Source organism: Lutjanus erythropterus, chromosome 8 (genome assembly GCF_056507025.1).
Source record: "Lutjanus erythropterus isolate fLutEry1 chromosome 8, fLutEry1.hap2, whole genome shotgun sequence".
NCBI classification, from domain to species: domain Eukaryota; kingdom Metazoa; phylum Chordata; class Actinopteri; order Lutjaniformes; family Lutjanidae; genus Lutjanus; species Lutjanus erythropterus.
The window spans coordinates 21,891,572-21,913,333 of NC_139324.1; the positions used below are offsets into that span (position 1 = coordinate 21,891,572).

At 37.8% G+C, this 21,762-nt stretch overlaps 1 protein-coding gene and 1 pseudogene across 2 annotated transcripts in view; both read left to right on the plus strand.

The window, feature by feature from the left end:
* Positions 1 to 111: 111 nt before the first annotated feature.
* Positions 112 to 5,103, plus strand: LOC146322803 (interleukin-1 receptor type 1-like; annotated as a pseudogene). Its single transcript, XR_014771338.1, has 5 exons — positions 112 to 328; positions 1,251 to 1,394; positions 2,608 to 2,651; positions 2,911 to 3,213; positions 4,407 to 5,103. The product of XR_014771338.1 is annotated as an interleukin-1 receptor type 1-like (transcript).
* A 2,279-nt stretch (positions 5,104 to 7,382) lies between these two features.
* The window catches only part of LOC146322804 (interleukin-1 receptor type 1-like), a 32,818-nt gene continuing 18,438 nt past the window's right edge, over positions 7,383 to 21,762 (plus strand). The window contains exon 1 of the mRNA XM_084724907.1: positions 7,383 to 7,856. The gene's annotated coding sequence lies outside the window, so the exon portion shown is untranslated. The remainder of the gene's footprint in view (positions 7,857 to 21,762) is intronic.

Here is a 21,762-nt window from a genome sequence, read left to right on the forward strand (position 1 = left end):
TAAACAAAGTGCTTAGAGAAACTAAAAAGCTCTGTAAAGCTGTAGAGTTGATAATTCTCTCCATATTTTAAGCAGCCTTTTTCTAGATTACATTTGCTCTAACCAAAACACAGTTGTGTCACGTCATTTATACTGCATTACCTTTCTCTTTTTCATCTGTCTGTCCAAACCAGTTCATGGAGCCAGGATGTTCCTCATAAAGGTGTGTGGCTGGAGCGACAACTGACGTTTTCTGAACTGAGGGAGGAGGATTTCCATATGAACTACACTTGTCGAGCGTACAGCAACAGGGGATCGCCTGAGGGATATTTTACTCTGCTGCCACCAGGTAAAAACATAGAGTAAGTCTTCAAAATTAACAAATGAAAACTTTAATTAAAAAACAAAATTAGGGATGTTAATAGTTAATCAATAAATGGTCATGAAGAATTTAACCAATTAAAAGTTTATTGACCATCAATATACAGGGTGTCCATAAAGTCTCTTTACAATTTAAAAAATTTATTACAAAAGCAATTGATGAGATATGTTAATCAGATTTGAAAATCAGAATTGGCAGGTCAGACCCTTATAAAAATCGGAATCGGCTAAGAAAATTGAATTTGGTGCATCTCTAGTTTTTAATCACATTGCATTTGTGTATTTCAGGTACCCTGTCCATGAAATAGGTTCTGTGAAATAAACCCTTAAAAATGGCTACTCCTCAAGAAAAGGCATAATGTGTATCGTGGTTTATTGAAACAAAATTGGATACGCAGACTCAGCGAAACTACAGGATTAAGTATGGAAGACATCCACCGTCATGTCCGTCAGTTTGTGCATGGCACAAGAAATTTATGGAGACAGGGACAGTGTTGGATAAAGAAAAGAAATCGAGTACCGTCTTGATGTGCTTCGTGCAACTAATGGTGCCCATATAGAGGTGTATTATGTATTGCATGTATGTATTATTATATGTATGTATTATTATTTGTAATAATTTCCACAGATTTGTCTATTCATTTGCTTTTGTAATAAATTTGTTAAATTGTAAAGAGACTTTATGGACACCCTGTACATTTCATGTACCATTTCTCCAGAACTCCAACATTTTCTCACAATGTGGTTAGTTCTGCCGTGTTAGTCTAGAAATGTCAGAACCCAGGACACTCTCTATTTACCAGCCTTCCCTCTAGCAGACTCAGAGTCATGAGAGCCTGCACCAACAGACTCTTTTTTTGTCTGGTATGTGTGATGTTTAATTGTTACAGATCCCAACTTCATACTTCCTATTGGACTCGTACTTGGCAGTGTGACCGTGCTCTTTATCATCACTGTCATCATCTACTACCTTTTCAAGATTGACAGTGTGCTGTGGTTCAGGAGAGCGTTTCCAGTTCTCTATACTAATACAGGTAATATTTCACAGCAGATGTGTTATTACCACTGTGCTCTTTATTATACATTACACATGTAATATGATAATGTTAATGGCCACAAAAAATACTGTTACACTAAACCCACAACGCCCCAGGATGGAAAAACCAACAGTCATATTTTCATCTTGCAACAGACACATACAGTACCCACACACAACTCAGAGAACCCTTCAGCTCAACCTGACACCTGACAAAACAAAGGAAACAAACTAACCACAAGGCTGCCTGCAGTATTTCTGATGAAATGACATCTGCCCATTGTGCAACAGAAGAACATTTAAGCATAGACACTGCATGTTAACCTTTTTCCAGAAGTCATCAAAAGCTTAATAAATAAATAAATGAGGAGTATATTTAGCATGACAGGGAAAACCTCCATGGTTCAATCAACAAAGAAAAGACATCTGGGGGCAGAAAATCCACAGATGTTTGAAATGTGGGGAAAGTGGTGCATAAGCAGCACAACAAAGAGCACTGAGCAACAGAGCAAAAACAACAACAACAAAAAATAATCCACCAACTTACAGTAGTGTTTTCTATTTTGGCAGTTTGTGTCACTATATTCCAGTTTAACAATAGTCAAACTTGATTGCATCATAAAATTCACAGTGTTGTTTTTCCACAAATTAAAAGAAAATGCCTATGGAGTGAACTCTAACCTAGAGGAAATTTGGTCACACCTCAAAGATAAAGGTCCAGTAAATCTCTGATCATACATAGCAAGGCATGAAAGCTGGAAGTAGGGCTGGGCAATGATGATTATGAACAAAAAGGTTGCAGAAAAGAATGGGACAGCTGATTTTTTCATATGAATTAAGACAAAACAAACTGACAAGAGTGATGAGATTAGTAAATGTGATGTGTGTGATGTGATGAGATCAGTTCCACCATGTGCACTACCACAGCATATTACATGCCTGTTGTGACTCCTACTGTCTCTGCATGTCTCTAGGTGGCCAGTTGTCTCTGGCCATCTCATAGTTAATTTAACAGACTGAAAATTAACTGGTTGTGGCAAGTGAAGCAACTGGAGATGATGGCACAGTGTGTTTCTACCTGCACTGTAGCTAATGATAGCTAAGCAGCTTTCTGTAGATGTCAGGATGATATCTTGACATTTTCCTCACCTGTGCAAAAGAACTATCACTGAAAATACACTTAACAAGCACTTCTTATTTTCCTGTGTCAGATTTGGATGGGAAGCTGTATGATCAGTGGTTCTCAGCCTTTTTGGCTTGTGACCCCTGAAAACAAAGCAGTAATCACTTATTACAGATTGTTATGTCTATAGGCTACTCAGTTTAGCTTTAGATTAAAGGTAAATCTGATATATTCATTTTGTGTAGCAGAAAGATGTTTCTCTCATTCGTTAATTGTCTTGAAGGAGAAAATAAGGAAACAGGCAGAGGTCAGGGTCTCTGCAGATACAGACACCACCACACACTTCTAATGGGTCATATCTCATGATTACAATGGCCTGTGTTTATATGAGTCTTCATATTTCCTCCCTGCAGCCATAGTGGATTCAGTGGAAAAGAATATACATGCCAGTCGCCGCCTCCTTCTGCTCTACACTGCCTCCACTTTCATCAGCAAAAGACACACAAGCAGCACGAGTAGCAACAATAACAACAACATCTCTAAGAGCAGCAATAGCAGTGATAACATCGAAAGCAAAAACAGGGACAGTAGTAGCAGCATGAGTTTTGATGGAGATGAAGTCTATCCAGACACAAGGCAGCAGTTGGAGTGTGTGGCAGCAATGCACAGAGCGCTGCTGGATGGCTCTCTTAAGGTGAGAAAACAGACTTAAAGCAGGTTCTTGAGAGCGGATTCAAATTTTACATCTACAACCTAGACCTGGGCAATAAAACGATAATGATAAGTATCTGTGACAGACATGTCATTAATAGCAATAAGAAAAAAATATATAAAATATTTCACTTTAACACATTACATGGCAATCCACCATCAAAGTACATAATGAATATGCCCCAGGTCATAAACAGCCTCTCATATCCCTCGATAATAGAGTGTGCTATAAAGGACACATGAACAGCCAAGCCAAGCATGTCATTTCATTGTTATGAACTTACTCTCGGAATTACCATTACTTTGTGATTGCCGATATATCCCTCCATAGCTGTCCGTTTAGCATTTTAACCAGCAAAAGATGATCAGTCTTGGATAAAATGAGAAGATCTGACCTGTACCCTGATCTCTGAGAATTTTGCCAACCTCAGTGTCTACTATTACTGTGTTCATACCAGGGCTGCACAATTAATAGCAATATTATCGAAATCACAATATGGTTAAGTGTAATATGCAATTTGCAGAACCAGAATACAATTTTTTGAAAAAGGAAAAATGTGAGAAAACAGCATTATAATGAGGTACTGTAGTGCTGAAGAGATACCCTGGCCTAAAAATCTTGTTCCTCAGATGAAAGAAAACAAGTTTGTTTGGTACAGGCCCCAAACAAATATCATATCATCACAATTTTATCTTTTGTGTTTCAGTCAAAATGAAAACTAATGCAAAAATAATGATTCCCATGAATCGTATTCTATATTGCAATCATCAGCCAAAATAACTGCAACATAACTTTTTTACCATATCATGCAGCAGTAGCTGATACCAATATGATAAGCAATAATTTCATGTTTTTCCTATTTTAAAAAAATCAAATAACCTGCAGTTTATTCACACCGAGGATATGAAAAGCTAAGATGAAACTTAAAGATGTCCTTAACCATACATCACTATTACAACAAAAACAAAGAACAGTTTTGACCCTTCAAATTAGCATTGGATCACGATGCCTGACAGTCTGTGACCACTGAACCCTCTGCCATCGTAATATTGTCATTTAAAAGCCACTTCCACACAGCTATTTGCACCTGATTTACTAAAGGAAAAACGGCTTCTTTAATCCCACTATTTACTGCCTGATGAAAGCATGCTTCTAATTCGAGCGCTGCTTTTCAGGTGGTTCTGGTCGAGTTGGAAGAGATAACCCCGGCTCAGCTGGCCCTCTTCCCAGAGTCAGTGCGTCACCTGAGGAAGAAGCAGGGCGCCGTGTGCTGGTGGAAGAACCAGAGGCCGAGGCAAAGATGGAGGACATGTATGAGAGAGAGTGAGGATGAGGAGAAAAGTGGACAGGAAACGCAGTTGTCGCCATCACTTTCCCCTTCCATCAGGTTTTGAAGGAGTTGAGGTATCACATGCCAGTGAGGGTCAAGAAAGCAGTGTATCCTGAAGAAACTGCCCTGCTAAACATATGATCTGGGTGTTTTAACCAAAACAAAGAAAATTGATCACATTACTTCACTTCTTAAAACACTTCACTGGCTACCCATTGCTTTTAGAATTGATTTTAAAGTTCTTTTACTCATTTATAAAGCTTTGAATGACCTTGCTCCTCCATACATTCAGGATCTTCTTTCATTTTATGTTCCAGCCAGATCACTGAGGTCCTCCACTGCTTTTCTTTTAAATGTTCCTCATGTGTCCCACAAACGTACTGGAGAGAGTGCCTTCTGCGTTTATGCCCCCAAACTGTGGAATTCTTTGTCTTTGGAGATTAGATCGCCAAGCTCTCTCTGAATTTTTAAGAGAAAAGTAAAGCCCCATCTTTTTAGTCTGGCTTTTAATTGTTAATTTGGGAGTAATGTTATAATCTTGGTCTTCAATCTTTTTTTAAATATATTCTTTGGTGTTCCTTTTACTTGATTCTAATAACTTTAATTTTTATTGTTGTATTGTTGTAATTTAATTCTTGCATTGTTTTATTTGTTTTGATTTACTTGGATGTTTTTCATTCTTTGCTTGTTTTTATTTGTTTCCTGTCTGTTGTTTTAATCTTGCTATGTGAAGCACTTTGGGCTGCATGTTTGTGTGATAGGTGCTATATAAATAAAGCTGAGTTGAGGTTGAGTAATACCGCTAGGTCAACTGGTTTCCAATGCAAATGGAAACACCAGAAGTGGTGATGTGCTCACTGAGTCCAGGTTACACCACAAGTGCACAAAACTGTAGCCTATGTACGAATGTCACGACAGAGACATTTTTCTTTCAGCTTCCAAAATGTGTAACATCTCAAGCAGCACATCTGATAGCAAAAGGTCTGTAACTGTGCCATGACCAGCATGTGCTGAGGGGAGAAAAACTCATCGAGGAAGGGTGGAAGATGTTTTGTTCATGGACTCAACAGCACTAGCTCACACCTGATGTGTAGATCATCACAGAGTCTGTGCTCTCCTGAGACTGCCTGAATACTTGTATTGTTACATGACCTGCTGACGTTCCCTGGCAGATGGAGACTGAAGCATCATGTGGAAAAAGGACGATTGATGACACCAAATGAAAATGTGTAAAATGTACATATGTATCATGAAATGTGTAAATATGTAAAAATGATAATTCCCACAAGACGTCAAGCAGCAAACTGAGTGTCATAACAAATATGCTGCCATTTATTTAATGTTAATGACAAGCAACAGCCAAGTTAGCCAAGTAGATATTTTTCAACATAATGATATTAATTTCATGCTGTGCAACTGTTAGGGTTTGGTGGTTCCCATAAAATTTTGTTCTTAGCAATGTGCAAAAGACTCTTAATGAGCATAGGAACGTCTCTGTATCTGTATAGCTATGAAACGGAATTAATTTTGCAAAAAGGATCATTGTATAAAAGCTTGACTATTCAGTCAATAAATATTTGCAAAGGAAACTGTGATTGAGCGTTTAGACCATAACCAACACATTTCATACTATATACTTCACATTTTTGCTGAACAGTTATCAAAGCATATCGGAAATGTTAAGATTCCAGTTCCAGTTTAATTCCATACACTATGGAAATCAGTTTTAAAAGGATGGACATCTATGTGAACTTGGTAATATTTTTGTCAAAGTTAGATAATAATGTAGTTATGCAATTGCAAACACTTTATTGGAAAACTATTTTCAGATTTGGAGTGAGAAGAAATTTGATTAGGGCGATGGTTACAAAAAATTATCCATGATCACTTTATTGTTTCATTTCTGTAACTTCACACAGTGTGAGGTAATCAGTCAAGATTTTCAAGAAGTGTATCTTAAAATAAGTATCTTAAAAATCCAACTACACAAAATGTTGTCATTTTGTGGAATATATTCTAAAATGGGTATATAAGGAAAATTGTCAAACTCTTGAAGTTTATTATTATTATTACTGGTCTTATTATTCAGTTCATCTGAAAAATTCAAAAGCACCTAACATGAAATTGTATCTGTCTGTAAAAAATGTTACTAAGAGTATGACCTAGACCTGCTCTGTATGAAAAGTGCCCTTCTGGCCTGATTTGACCCCATATAAATCAAATTTACTTGAATGTATGTGACTAAATATCAGTCATTTCTTTTTTCCAGTGCTTCAACATTCTTCAAAAAATAAATATTAAAAATATGTATGACCTGCATTAGCATTTCCTATTCAGTCGCTTGTATAATAGTATGGCGTTAAATTACATATAAAATGTGCAATTCTTGTAACTCTTGATGAATCTTGCTATGTTACACAAAATGTAATTTTGTGTAAAATTGGTATGCTCTTGAAATTTATTTTTTGGAAAATGTTAAAGCACTGAAAAAAGAAAAAAATGAAATAACTGTGGAAATTAGTCATGTGAACTATGTATATTCATCACATTTGATTAGAGAAGCCACAGGCGAAATATGTTCGCTCAGTTTAGTGTGCAGTGGTTTAAGGGGATTTTCTCACAATTAAGATTAATAGAGAACATAATTTACAGGACACACTTTCATGGTTAGAACAGTGACTATATTCATTACATTACATTCAAATAGCCTGCATAATCTTTGGTTAAAGGTTGGTTTATCAGTTCATTTGAAGGTATCTTGATCTCTAGAAGCTTCTCTGTGCAGCCACTAGAGGTCTTAACATGACAGTGTTTTAAAGGGAGCCTCCCAATGACACCGTTACATAAACCAGAACTATGGACGAAAGCTCCACTACGCAAACAGAGATAAATCATTGCTGGGAAAAGATTAATTTGACAGAGCAGGGTGGGACACAGAGCAGTTTGTTTGTAGCAGTACTGTCATATGAACAGACTTGAGTCTTATAAAAAAGAAGTGCTGTAAGTAATGTGAAAGAGAGCTGATTATAGTGTGAATCATATGAACAGCAGGATCCAGGCAGCTCTCCTCCCACTTATTGCTCAACAGATTAGGACACATGCTGGCTTTCAAAAGCTCCCTGAAAAGGAAATTGCAACATGTGCTGAAGTCTCCACGAAAGGGGAAGCTGGAAGGAGGACACGTCTGAGCTAAGATTTAAGAAAAAAAAAAAAAAAGGAAAAAAAAAAAAAAGATGTTTTTACAGGATTTTCGTGTGACCTGAGGACACCAAAGGGGTAGAATAACATCAGGCTGGTGAGTCCTCTGTTTTGAACAACATTAACTAGGAGCTGGGATAATTCCATTACTGTGTATGGTCAAGATCCCTGACATCACCATTACTGTCTGTGACATCGCTACAGGACTGCCTGCTCAACATCTACACTGCTCTGTCAAGGATTTCTCCTTTTTTCCTCAGCTCAACCTGAATTAGTCACCATTTAAGATACAGATGAAGGAGGGTGTTTTTCAGGGGTCGAATGGAAAGGTGGACCAGCATAAATTCAAACTATTTTATCAACAACACTGTTTTTCCCACATGTACATCTGTCCAAATGTTTTTAGCAGAACTCTGTTCATGACGCCGAGGTCTTCTCGGCAGAAATTTCCACTTAATTGGATTTGAGTCAAGTTCCCATGCGGAAAGAAACAAAAAAATATTACATTTACATTTAGTATTTCTCACAAGCATATATAGTCCTAACAAACATATTAACTGCATTTTCTTCTCCATTATACATTTGCAAAGCCCATTTTTGAAAATTCTCTCAAAATTCTATGTTTGCTTGTTTGCATCTATTTCCCTGCCATTTCTTGACACATTGCTGTGTTTCTTATTGTCTTACTTGTATCAACTGTTGATCAATGGAAAGTAGGCCTGTGCAATATGCTAGTTCATTAATCTGTTCTCTTGTGGCAGAAAGAAATGAACCAGGTTACTTACAAGAGTGGGTCTTCTCTTCACTTGCATTGCCAATACTAAAAGCTAATGCGCTCTAGTTTATTTAGTATTAGGATATTTAAAGCTCCAGTGATTTCAGGTCTGCCCAAATATCCTGAAGATAAAAACAGTTTACAGATAACGGTAAAGCAACAATAAATGTGTGTTCTGAGTTTGCCACAGCACAGAAACATACGTTATTAACCACCAGCCAAATCTTAAAGATTAAAAAGAAAAGAAGAAACCACTAAGTATGCTGCATAAAATTAGGTCTCAAAATAATGAAAAAGTTAGCAGTTTTCTTTGTTTTGAAATGCTGAGGACATAAGGAAAACTCTAAATTCCTTGCAGTTTTGTGTTGAGAAACATTATTCTTAAACTGTTGGACTATTTTCCCACGCAGTTTTTCACAAAGTGGTGAACCGTGCATTTGAACATTAATATCTTGTATCTGTACTGTATTCAACTGAATACAAGTGGAAAACTATTTGCAAATCACTGCATTGTTTTAATTTACCTTTTACAGAACATCCCAACTTTTTGGAACTGGGGTTGTTCTATAAAGATTTATGCCAATATGATGGTTTTACCTCATGCCAGGCCAATTTGGAGACAGTATGGAACAGCTATTCATCGTACCCAATTCCCAAAACACAAACGGAAAAAACGGAAAAACCTGAAATCTGTTATCTTAAATAATCTTTATTTCCACATACTTTATTAAGTCTATTAATGTCATTATTCAGTAATGTTTTCAACACTGCAGGTCTGGTAACTGCAATAGGTCACTATAACATTTCCACCCTGAAAAACATGGAAAACACACTCCGCAATGAGCACCAGTATTTCTAACTTGAGCTTTTACAATGTGTTCATTAAATGATTAGTTGATTAACAGAAAATTAATTTGCGACAATTTTGTTAATCAATTATGCGTAATCTTTCTCAGAAAAAAAATGCAAAAAGAATTTGGTTGTGGCTTCTAAAATGTAAGGATTTGCTAGTTTTCTTAGCCCTCTATGATGGTGAAATGAATATATTTGGGTTTTGGACTGCCAGACGTAAGTCATTTCAATGTGTCAAACTTGGGCTCTGGGACACCGTGACACTTTATACATCAAAATGTTAATCAATAACACTCAATAGTTACAGCTTTATTTCTGACATAAGACTGGCTGATTTAATGAATGACTACAGATTGCTTGGTCTTTTGTTATTAGTATACCACCATTGCCCCAAAATCACGTTTTGACCACAAAAAAGTTCCCATGAGCTGCAGGGGAAAAACCGAGAAAGAAAAAAAGTGATCAGAACATTTTTGGAGACAGGAGACAGAAAAGAGAAAAGAGTGCATCTATTTTGGATGTGTTTTGCCACATTGTGGCTGAATGTAGTGCACGTTTTCTGCAGTGCATCCTGTGACTTCACTGAAGAAGTGACATTTACTCAGGAATTGTGGTTGATGGGGACTGACTCATATCTGAATGAATGCCTGTGTCTCCTGTGGACTCCTCTACCCCACTGGGAAGCCCAGGTTTGACCTCACACCTCTGTCCTTTGAGAATTATTCACAGCTAAACTTAAAATTTAAGTGATGAGAACCAAAAGTTGTTTCTGCTGAATCCTGCTGATCTGATGCTGCAATTTAGTCTTTTAGTTTGTCAAGTTCTTGAAATGATGAGATTCCGGACATTTGTATCAAATGGTTGGTCACAAAATTTGTAAGTCTATGTAGTTTACTGATTTTTTTTTTTTTTTCCAGGAAGTAAAGATTTTTAATTTTTTCATTTTCTAAACCTAAAAGCCACATTTTCATGACTCAGTTGATGTTAGGGAAATCTTTGTAGCTTAAAATCATAGGACAATGTGTTCTTGTGGTGGTTGAGATTAGGGCTGCAACTACTCGATTATTTTCTTTTTTGATTAGTCTGTTGATTATTTTCCTGATTAACTGATTTGTTTTTTGATCTGTGAAATGTCAGAAAACAGTGAAGAATGTCAGTCAGTGTTCCCAAAAGCCCATGATGACATCCTTAGATGACTTTTTTCCAAACTCAAAGATATTCAGGTTCTGTTGAAGATATTTAGTTTACTGCCATATAGGACTTAAGACACAAAATATTCACATTTGAGAACCTGAAACCAAAGAATTTTGACTTTTTTATTCTTAAAAAATAACTCAAACTGATTGATTATCAAAATGATTGGCAGATAATTTAATAGTTAACTAATCAATTAAACTTAAATTAGTCACTGCATCTCTAGTTGAGATGGCATATGAAAAGTACCAATTTTCTCTCATACCTTATGAAAACTGTTATTTTTCATGACCTCACTACAAATTTTTAAGGTTAACATACAACACTGTTGTTAAGGTTAAGACAACTAATTTTATGCTGAAATTCAGTGAGATATTTTAGGGCTAGAGGAAGCTGATGGTTTAACAGGTTGTGTTGTAGGTTGTGTTGTGTTGAAATGCAACGGTGAACAGAGAGTTCAGAAATGCAAATCCAAACACACTCTTCCTCCTCTTTGTCTATGTTGTTTGGGTTTTCGTTCCATGGAGGTGGGACAGAGCTGTTGAGTCACTGGCGGAGCTGCACAGTTGAGACTCTGCTCTGCACGCGAGGGTCAGAGGTGAGGTTTCCACTGTTAGCTCTGCTGCAGCGGGTAAACTCAAGTCTCATTCTTTCTCCGTCTGTTTGGTGTCCCTGTGTCGCTTTTTTCGAGGTGAGTCAATATATTCTGCTCACCTTTGCATATCAGAAGTTTACTATCTTTTTGATCTCTTGCTTTTGTAATACCAACTCTACCACTGAAGGCAAATACAACAATCTGTCCCACATCAAATACCTTACTTTGTTCAAAATATGAGGCCTACTCAAGGGTTCACATTTACTGTTTGAGATGTGTCTTGTAATTGTAACTGTAATTGATTAATCCAAAAAAGAAAATATACCTATAATCAGTGGCATGCTGTTGAAATCCTCTTCTTAAGAAAAGCAAGGATCAATAAAATCAAAACCTTCAGACAGAAATTTAAGAGTGATTCATTTCAGTACATTTTGGGGGGGCTGCTCACTGTTCTCAAGTTTCTTACAGGGACAGTTCAATACACATTCTCCCCTGGCCTGTAGTGCTGTTTCTCCCTCTAGATTTTTTTGGTGTGAGTTGCAGAGTTTTGGAGGTATCATCCATTGAGTCCTTGTTGTAAGCAGTTTCACCTAGGAACTTTTGTCTTTCTATTACAAACAAAGTAGTTTCGGTAGATTTTACGGCAGAAAGAAAGTAGTTCCTAGTGAAACTGCTCACACCAAGGTCTGTGACTTATTTTGAACAGCTGGGTCGTGGTTTGAAAAGAGACACTGGTTTTGAATTTTGAAAAAAAAATTTTTTTGCTTGTGCCATTTAGTCCCTTTATATTGGAGAGAAGACAGACATTTCTACAGCTGATTTCTCCAAAACTCTGAAACCTAAATGGATAACCAGCACTACAGACCAAGGGGAAAATACGTATGTCCCCTCAACCTGATCATCATTTTTCCAGACTTGATAGTATTACTGCTACATTATACAGCCTTTTGAGTTTGTAATACAAACCAGCGTATATCACAGTAGGTTGTTAATACATGCTTCTGCACCCCCTGTTTCCACTGCTAATTAGGGTTAGTTAATTAACTAATTAGGGGTTAGTGTTCTTAGTGGAGAGCCACAGTGGAAAAAGCAGCGAAACAGCCAGTGGTGCCACAGAGCGTCTCATCACAAAGCCAAGCAAACGTGTATTACTGACAAATAAACTTCCTTTAACTTAATCTTCAACGTTTTGTACTCAATGTGAAACATCATATAGGTCATGCTAATCACAATCTCGTGCTTTAGTGTAAGAAGGGTAACACCCATCATTTTCTCTTTTTACATTAAATGAGTCATGTAGTTAATAACCTCCCACAGGCTGAATGGCTTCAACTTATTCTCCATCAACTAATTCTCCAATTCAGAGATTGTACTGATCACACCAACTGCCCTTGGGAGAATATTTCCTATATTATATTTGGGGTTTCCTCAATTCCTCACTTACGGGATGAGATGTGTCATTTATAATAAAATATTCCCACATCGTTTTGGCCCTCATCAATCCAGCAGAGTAGTATTTGCTGCTGTATATCAAATTTATTATCTGGTTCCTGCTGACTCTGTGTCTTTAATTTCAATTTTAATTTAAAAGACTTTTTCTCAGACATGGTTAAAAATAAACTGTTTGAGAGGCGGAACATGAGAATCAGATATAGAGTGATCCTTTAATGGCCAACATGCAAACATGCTTACTTTCAGCAAAGGGAAGAATCGAAACCTAAGTTTTAAAGGGTCATTGTGTATTAAAAGGACAGCCCATCCCAAAATAAGAACTACAAATATTTCCTCTTACATGTAGTGTTATTTATCCATTTAGATAGAGTTGGTGTTAGTTGCCAAGTTTTGGAGATTTCTGCCATAAAGATGTCTGCCTTCTCTCTAGTATAATGCAACTAGATGGCCCCTGGCTTGTGATGCTCAAAGCACCAACAAATACATTTGAAAAAGTCAGCAGCATTGTTTCTCTCCAAGAAGTATGACTCTAGATAATCCACAGACCTTGTTATGAAAAGTTTCATGCAGGAACTACTTTTTTCCTACAGTAGAATCTACCAGAACTGCACTGCTGTTGAGTTTTTCAAGCGTATTTTTTGGTTCTTTGAGACACCACAATCTAAGTGTCAATCAAGTGCCAACTAGTCCCAGTAGTCTATATAACAGAACAGACATCTTTACAGCAGATATCTCCAAAACTCTGCGTCTCACACCAAAAATATTGAGACTGATAAATAGCACTACAGGTAAGAGGAAAAATATGTAGTTTTGGTTTTGAGGGTAACTGTCCCTTTAACATAGTGAGCTTGTGGTGCAAAATAACCTATAAACTACACATAGCCTATATGACATTATATGATGTTGAAGATCTGCTCTAAGATATGAATACAGAAGCTTTACTGGCTCTGACTTGTAGAGGGATGGGTCATTAAAGGTACGACAGTCATCTGAACAAGTTGCAACATGTTGCTGTATAGCATGTTTGGAGAACATGCATCAAGAAACTGGGTTTCAATTCTCCATCATCATTTGGGATCACATCCTCTTCCGCTTCAGAAAACATAATTTTTGCTTTGCTTAGCACTCTAGGAACATGAGAATATTTCATCTATGTAGCTGACATGGGCCCTGTTTCCCAGAAGTATCTCAAAGATGATTTTTTAAGTCAGCTACCATTATCTCAGTGTTGAAGAGCACATCCATGCTAGGGCTGCATGAATAACTGTTGATGCATAAATCTACTAATTCTAATTTCTAAATCATGAGCATTCACTCACTCCTATAGGAAAATTACACCACATCACAAAATCCCAGCCACAAGACCACAAACATTTAGGCCAATCACTTAAAGTGTTCTAAATTAAGCAAGGAAATGAGATTTAAGGCATTTCTTTTTTGTTAGAAGAGACTGTTAAGTTTAAGTCCAGCACTTTGATATGTCTTATGTTTATGTCATGTGTTAAAAGCCAAGTCTAGACAGCAGGTATCTCATGTTTTTTTTACTTGAACATCTAAGAGTGCAATAAATGTTTTTGTAAAAAAAAATAAATAAATAATAAAATAAAAAGTTGTGTAAGAGAGCCAAGAATCAAGAATCATTTGAGCAAGAATCATGCAGCCTATTCTTTAACTTTGTTGTGTTGAAGTTAGTCCCAAAAATGCAGTTCCACTGAAGTCAAGACCTAATTCTGTGTTAAACAAAGCAAACTTAATTAGCCATGTGGTGATGTTTATTGTCATGTTTTCCTGGAGTTGTTCCACTCTTGCACATTCTGTTTACTGTTCAGTGTGTATTGTTTAGAAGAACAGCAGGTGAAAGTCCATTTGGCTGCTGTCACCTCACATTTATCTTGTCGGTGAATCACGACTGGCATCTACATGTTTACAATGACTCATACCAGAAGTGAAGCTCAGTGGGCTGCGTTCAACCACTGTTCATACCAAATCACTGCCACTGTTGCTGCACACTTTACTCTTTTTTCCCACTTTAACCTTTCACTATGAGGATTTTCCAGTATACTGTAGATTATTGTAGTATTACTATACTTCATATCCAAACTAGGTTATTACATTGCTTTAAATTAACTATCAATAGTGACAATAACAAAAACAGTGAAATATTCTTATTTATATATTTAATAGCCAGCATAACATGGGGTTGACCATAGAAACATGCTGTTTATCAAGCAGTTATCCGATCTGTACATGTTCATGCTCTTGCAACCTTGGACCTGTGATCACTTCAGTCTGTGTAACCGCTGTCTCACAAACAGATGGACAAAGTTCGCACGACTGAGCAAATTTGTAGGACAACACGTCAAACTACTACTTAACTGAATGCAAACAGAAATAAATGGACACTTATTCCTGTCTGTCAGTTTGTTGTAACGAAATCACACATTGCACAAATTTGTTCAGTTAGTGAGGCCCATTTCCCAACAGGTTCTGTCATGCAAGCGCTTACTACAACAATGCCTTAGATCTCAGTTTATAATATATCACTTCGTCAGTGAATTCTAAGTCTTACAAATAGAAAAGATCAAGTTGGAGTTGATTTATGCAAAATTTATAGAGCAGTTATTGCTTTAATAAACATATATTTAAAATCTGTTACATTTCCCAGCAGTCTTGCCTCATTCTGTCCATGCCCCACCTCCCAGCAGAGCATAAGCACACTGGTACTGATGTTTACATCAGCCTTTCACTCCTTCCACCATCTACAGTCAGCAGACACCAGAAGATTGTTTGCCCAAAGTCTCTGAACAGCATTTTCTTCTTGTTATGGTCACAACACCCATGAGCCCTGACTGCTGTTGCTATGGAGTACAAGCCAGTCCAAGGTGCAAATCACAGTGGTGGCAAATTGAAAACGCTTCATATTTGAAGTTACAGAATTGACCCAAAATTGATCTAAAATCCAAAAGTAAACTGATTTAAGCTGCAGATTGTGTTTTCTAAACAGTGTAATCTTTGGTTTTCACCCACCGTACAGAAATTAATCTTTGGGGTCGTCGTTAACTTCTCCCTGAAGTTTTTATGTACACAGGCTTGTACCTTCAAATTTTTTATCGAATAATAAATAAATGACACATTTGCAAATTGCTTGTACAGATGATTCAACCATAATGTCTTACCACTGCCACGGTTACTACTTTGCACACAGCCATAGGAGTAGGAAGCAGCTACTGCCATGTTTATGTGAACAAATTTTGTTCTGTTGCTCAAAGTTTCCTGTAAAGAAGGACAACCAGAAGAAAAACTGGGCACCTCTCATCGCAGTCTTGGACTGCAGCAGGCAGTTGGCAAGGTGGTTACAGTGCAGTGGTGTGAAAGGGCTTTAAGAGTTTTGTTTTTATCCAAGCCACAAAGGGGCACCGACATGTAAAACTGTCTACGAGAAATGAATGAGACTTTTATTTCCAAGATACAAATATACATCACAACTGTAAACTTGTGTATCATGGAGCTTCTCCCAGTTTACCACTTGTAGGGTTGGACTCTGAATTTCCTTTACGCAACTACCTTGATAAAACAAGAAGATAAAACTTGCTCTTATTTTGTTACTGTGCCTCTACAAACAGTTGTCTGTATTTGTTTGAAGGTGAAAAAAACACTCCCTAAGGCCAGGTTTAGATGAAAAAAAACCCCCAACCTTTTAACCAACTTTGAGAAACCCTGAGAAACCAAGGCTGTCTAGCCAGATGGTTGAACCGGGATCAAATTTTGCCACAACACAATGTGACATCATTCAGCAAAACCTACTGTGTTGGTCAATCAAATACGTACATGCACAAATTCCAGGTTGATTACTTTGTAACGGAAATTGCATAATTCTACCGTTCCTCTGAGGGACACAACTTCACATGTCAGATCCTTTAGAGGCCCCTGAACTTGTGAAACGATCAGTGTAGATTAGAAACTGATGCTAATGGATGCCAATCCTTGATGTGATGGCCTTGTTTTCTTAAAATAATACAACTAAAAAACATAAAAATGGAACCTAAACTGCTCTACATACTGTAGCCAAGTGCAGAGTCGTGTTCAAGTTGTCAGTTTTGATAGCCTCAAGGTTAAAAAAGCAGATGTGGATATAAAAAGGCATTTTATCAACACTGCAATATTTGGAAGGCAACTTCCTTTCCTCATCTCGTTTCCTGCCTGGCAGCCATATTTCTATTAGAAGTTGTCTGCAGTCAAATGCAGAGAAGATTGCCAGTAAGATGTGGGGATGAAGTTAAGATGAGTTGCTCTAAAGTGAAATAATGAAGATGACAAGCTATTGGTAGCCACAAGTGAAGTCAACTTATTTTAGTGCATTAGTATGGTACTGAATAAACTTAAAGTAAAGCAAAACCAAAACGTGTTTTCTATCATTCAATTCTTGATAAACAAAAGGGAAAAAACAAAACAAAGACTTAATCACTGAGCTTCTTACACAGCCGAACACCAACACCTATAGGCCTCCAGTCATGAGGGAAAGCACTTATCAGACATTTCTCTCCTCCATGTGACGCAGTCAGTTCCGTTCACCTCAGTCTCCCATGATTTACTCCCACATCTCTGTTTATACCACGGCCTGCTGAACCAGCTGAGCTCTCCCACGCTCCTTTCCGCCCAGGCTTGTCCCAGAGTAAAACTGTGCTGCCCAAGTGTTCCCTCAGACTAGGGATCTTTAACAACCTCCAGACACAGGGACTGAAATTTGTTTGTACTGAATAATAATAAGTCACGGATTATCCTTTTTGGTATTTCTAAACATGTACACCAAGGTAAAACATTTCTTAACTGTTTCCAATGCCTTTTTTGTGTTTTGTGTTTTTTACAACCTATTCCACCAGTGCTGAAAAGACTAGCTGTAGGGGTGGGCGATACGGCAAAAATATCATATCACGATTTTTTTATTAGAAAATCACGATTTCGATTTTATCACGATCTTACATGTATTTATATTATGTATTATGCTATGTATTTAGATTTACATTTACTGTTTTTACTTTACTCTCTACTTTTTTTTCAAGCACAAAGGTAAAAGTAAAGGTAGTAATGTCTGCAAAAACCACAAACAGAAGATGTTTCTAACTCTTTTAACTGAAACAGTCACCAGAATGTTTTGTTAACATGTTAAAATCACAACATTTTTCTTCTGGAGCAGGACAGACGCTCCCAGACCCCCAGAGGACAGGGGACTGGTTTACCAACATGCCACCTTTTTCTCCTCTTATGAGTTTGCAGGTCTGTATTTAGTCATCAAAAAATACCAACAAGAATACCATTAAAGTACAACAACAGCAATAAAAATATAGATTTTTCAAAAAAAGGAAACAATAACATGCAAGGTTTTTAAATTGTAATTAAGTAAAAACACTAATACCACAATGTAAAAATACCTAAGTAAAGAATCTGAGTATTTTTTTCATCACAGCAGGTCAGTGATCAGTGTTTCAGTGACTCTCTGTGGATCAGTGAATAGTTTTATTTATGGCGGCCCGCCACATTAAAAACATCGACACCACGACATGATTTTCTATTTTTGGAGCTGCGCACCTTTTTCGCTCGTGTCTAGAAGGTAACTCTTTATTTGCGCAACTCTCGCGAGATTTGTGTCCGTTATTTCTACTAAAATAATCAAACTCGCGCGATCTTTCGCAGGGCTAGGGTTCCCTTCTAGACACGACCCTCTGTCTCTGTCAAACTAATGACAGCAGTCTGTCTTTAAACAGCACGGTGTTACACTCTGCAGTGTTTCACACAAAGACTTTATTTGTGTGGACATCCAGGTTTGGTTTGTCACCAACTTTGGCATTTTAATGTTTTTTAATTAGTCCGAGAGGACGACGGCATCCGCGATTGATTAGTGATCAGTCTGCCCTCCTCTCCTCCCTCACCCGTTCACTCTGCTGTGAGAAGGTCTGAAAGTTTCTCACAGAGAAACACAGACTCTCCTGTTTTACATATAGACAATTGTTTAATTTTATAAGAGCATCTGGTTGATGTCGATGTCATTAACCATCACGTTAGTTTCTGTTGTAATAAACTCTGTCATTAACAACAGTCTCCTCCACACGCAGCTTCTCTGCAGTTGGTCTGTGCGTTTCCTGATCAGCTAAACCAGCGCCGGAAAGACTAGAAAAGTTGTGCCAGTTAAAATAGAAGCGTCCCGTCAAAATTTTTTAGTTTATTGGTTATAGGTCCGGGTCCGTATAGGACGGCGTGTGGGTCCGCCTGTTAGGGACCCCTGAACGATCCATACGATCTCCTCACTTTGGCAGATCGTCTACACCAGGGGTGCCCAATACGTCAATCGCGATCGACTGGTCGATCGCAAAGGGAGTGTGGGTAGATCACATGCCATTCAACAAGAAAATTAGATGTTAGCCTATCATCCATTTGCCACTTGACTGACGTACAGGGCAACCAGTGTGAGACATGGCCGCGGGAACATATTCTCAGCAGGGGGGGGGCTGAGAAAAAAAAAAGCTCTGCGCTGCACTCGCAACTCCCTGCATTGATAATAATGATTAAAAAATACCCGCACAGTAATTAAGACTGCAAAAATCTGTCTGTATAACTGTCCATGGTGCCGATCACCTTGTCAACCATAAACAATTTGTCACGGCTGCTGTCCATGTCACTGTGGTGCTGAACTCTGTGTGTAAAGGCGCCGTGTGCTGCGCGGCGGCAGCATTAGAAAAGAAAAGTGTCTGACCGGCGTCACACAACTCCAAATGTGGCTTTCCTCTCCGGGTTGGCGCTGATGAAGCTCCTCATTAGGCTGCCAATGTCCAGACTGTCCAAAACATCTCCATGAACATGAAACAAACAACGCAATCGCCGTCCTCAATATAATGGAGCCATCTCCATTTGCTAAACCAGCTCGCACTGAATGACCGACAAAACGTTTCTTTACCAAATGACCTTCCCGGAAATGTGAAGCTAGTTGGTTGATGTGGTGCCTCTGAAATACTAATACTTTTTTGCTGTCTTGATCATTTTCGGGGTGGGTGGACTGGGCTGTGAGTCTGCCTCCTCATTTTTAATGTAGGTAGATCATTTTGACTTGGTCATTTTAAAAGTAGCTCGCAAGCCGAAAAAGTGTGGGCACCCCTGGTCTACACGTTCTAATCCTTCACGATCTAATATCGTTATATCGCACACCCCTAACTAGCTGATTACTCTGTTTGTCAGTATACAGAAAAATAAGTGGGAAAACAGTGGTTTTCCCTGTTTTATATCATTCTGACATGGAATTCCATGGGTTTTTGAGTGATTAGTTGATTAAAACAAGCAATCTGAAAACACCACCTTGATTTATAGTCTAAAGGCTCATTTAGCTAAATGTTAGATACGCATACAGTCAAGCCTTCTGTCCGTACCCGTACTTGCTGCACATTTGTTGAAAGCTTGTGGACACCAATGAAACAGAGCAGCACCTCTGTTAGTTGTGGGGGCAGTGTTGCAGTGTGACGTGTTGAAGTGTGAGTGAATAAAAATTCTCTCTCCACATGTTTTGCCACCAACTGGACCAGAAGTAAAATGAAACGATGAGTCATTTTCTTCCTTGGTCCAGACCAAATGAACTGAACAACAGGTGTGGTAGATTATGACTTTTAGGATACTGTGAGTCAAACATGTCCTCTGACTGAGAGTGAAAACAAGACACTGATCCAAAAGTTGTGAACAAAACTCGGTGTAAAACCTCAACCTTCAGTGCACCTCTGTCTACACATCTTTGTTTCCGTCTGTCTCTTCAGTAGTGTGTCCTCATGTCTTGAGAAGGAGAAGTATAGATACTGTGGTTTAGGGTATTTTCCTCCTGTATGCTGTCTTCTTCCCACAGCAGTTTCATACATTTTGTTGCTACTGTTTTCTTGCAGAGTTTTCTTGTTGTCTTAGCACTCTGTTGACTACACAACAAGGGTTTGATATGGGCCAATATCTTCATCTTTATTTGAAAATGAAAATTGATTCTACAAGAATTTTGTCAAATTTGTTAGTTTTTTGGTTTTTTTTTTTTTACTTTTTTCTTGGCTTCCAATTTTCAGTGTTTCCTCAATGATTTTTTTTTTAATGGTGAGAACACATCTATAACAGGGATAGACCAGCCATTAAAGCTATCTGATACTGAGCATAATGCAACAATTTAATGTGCACACCATTCTGTTAAATTTAATTGAGCTTTGCAGACACCTACAGTGCTTAGATGTGAAATTCATACAATATCATAGCTGCTAGTGAAGCCCCAGCAATGCTGCTAAATTTACTGTACAAGTCACACTTGATCTCTGATAAACATCAGTGTTTGTGAATGCGTGTGGTGAAAGATGTGGTTAGATTAGATCAGTTTCTATCTGCTGAAAACTCTATCTGAATGTGGCCTGACACCGCATGTGAACACAACACCTGGAAGCTTCTGTTATATGCAGTATCAATGATGCTGCTGAAACAAAACTCAGAAAGAGTTTTTGTTTTGTTTTTGGAATTATGATTCATAATATACAGTCTTTAAGGTGTATGATTGAACTTTTTCCTATGGTCTAGCAAACAGAATCACAATACAAGAATCACAGTCCATATTCATTTGGCACCAAAGTATCATGATCGCATCAAATTGGGAGATAACTGTATCATCCCAGCCTATGAATTACCAACCAATTTACAAGCTTTCAGGATTCCCACAGGCTTATTTAATAACTAATATATGTAACTTTTACTGCATGTTCACACTACCAGCAAAAAAAAAAAAATGGCTAAATGGGATCAGTTATATTGTTGCCGAGTTGCCAGTGAGGTGCTGCTTAGCACTTGTTGACATCAGTGGGCGAGTGTGTGTGGAGCTTAATACTGGGTTTTTCTGACATAACAGGGAGACTGAACTGTGAAGTGCAAGAAAATTAGGCTGTGTGTCTTTTTGACTGCAGCTGCTCATTAATTAGTGGAGCATTGGTGTTCTCTCTCTATTTGGGCCTGTTAAGGATTAAACACTTCTCATCCCTTATTCATCCATATCAAGGGCCAAGTTGATTTTCCACAAGTTTCGGGTTAGGAAACCTACTGGACAGCAAAATACTTATCCATCATGGAGGAGGAGAAGTT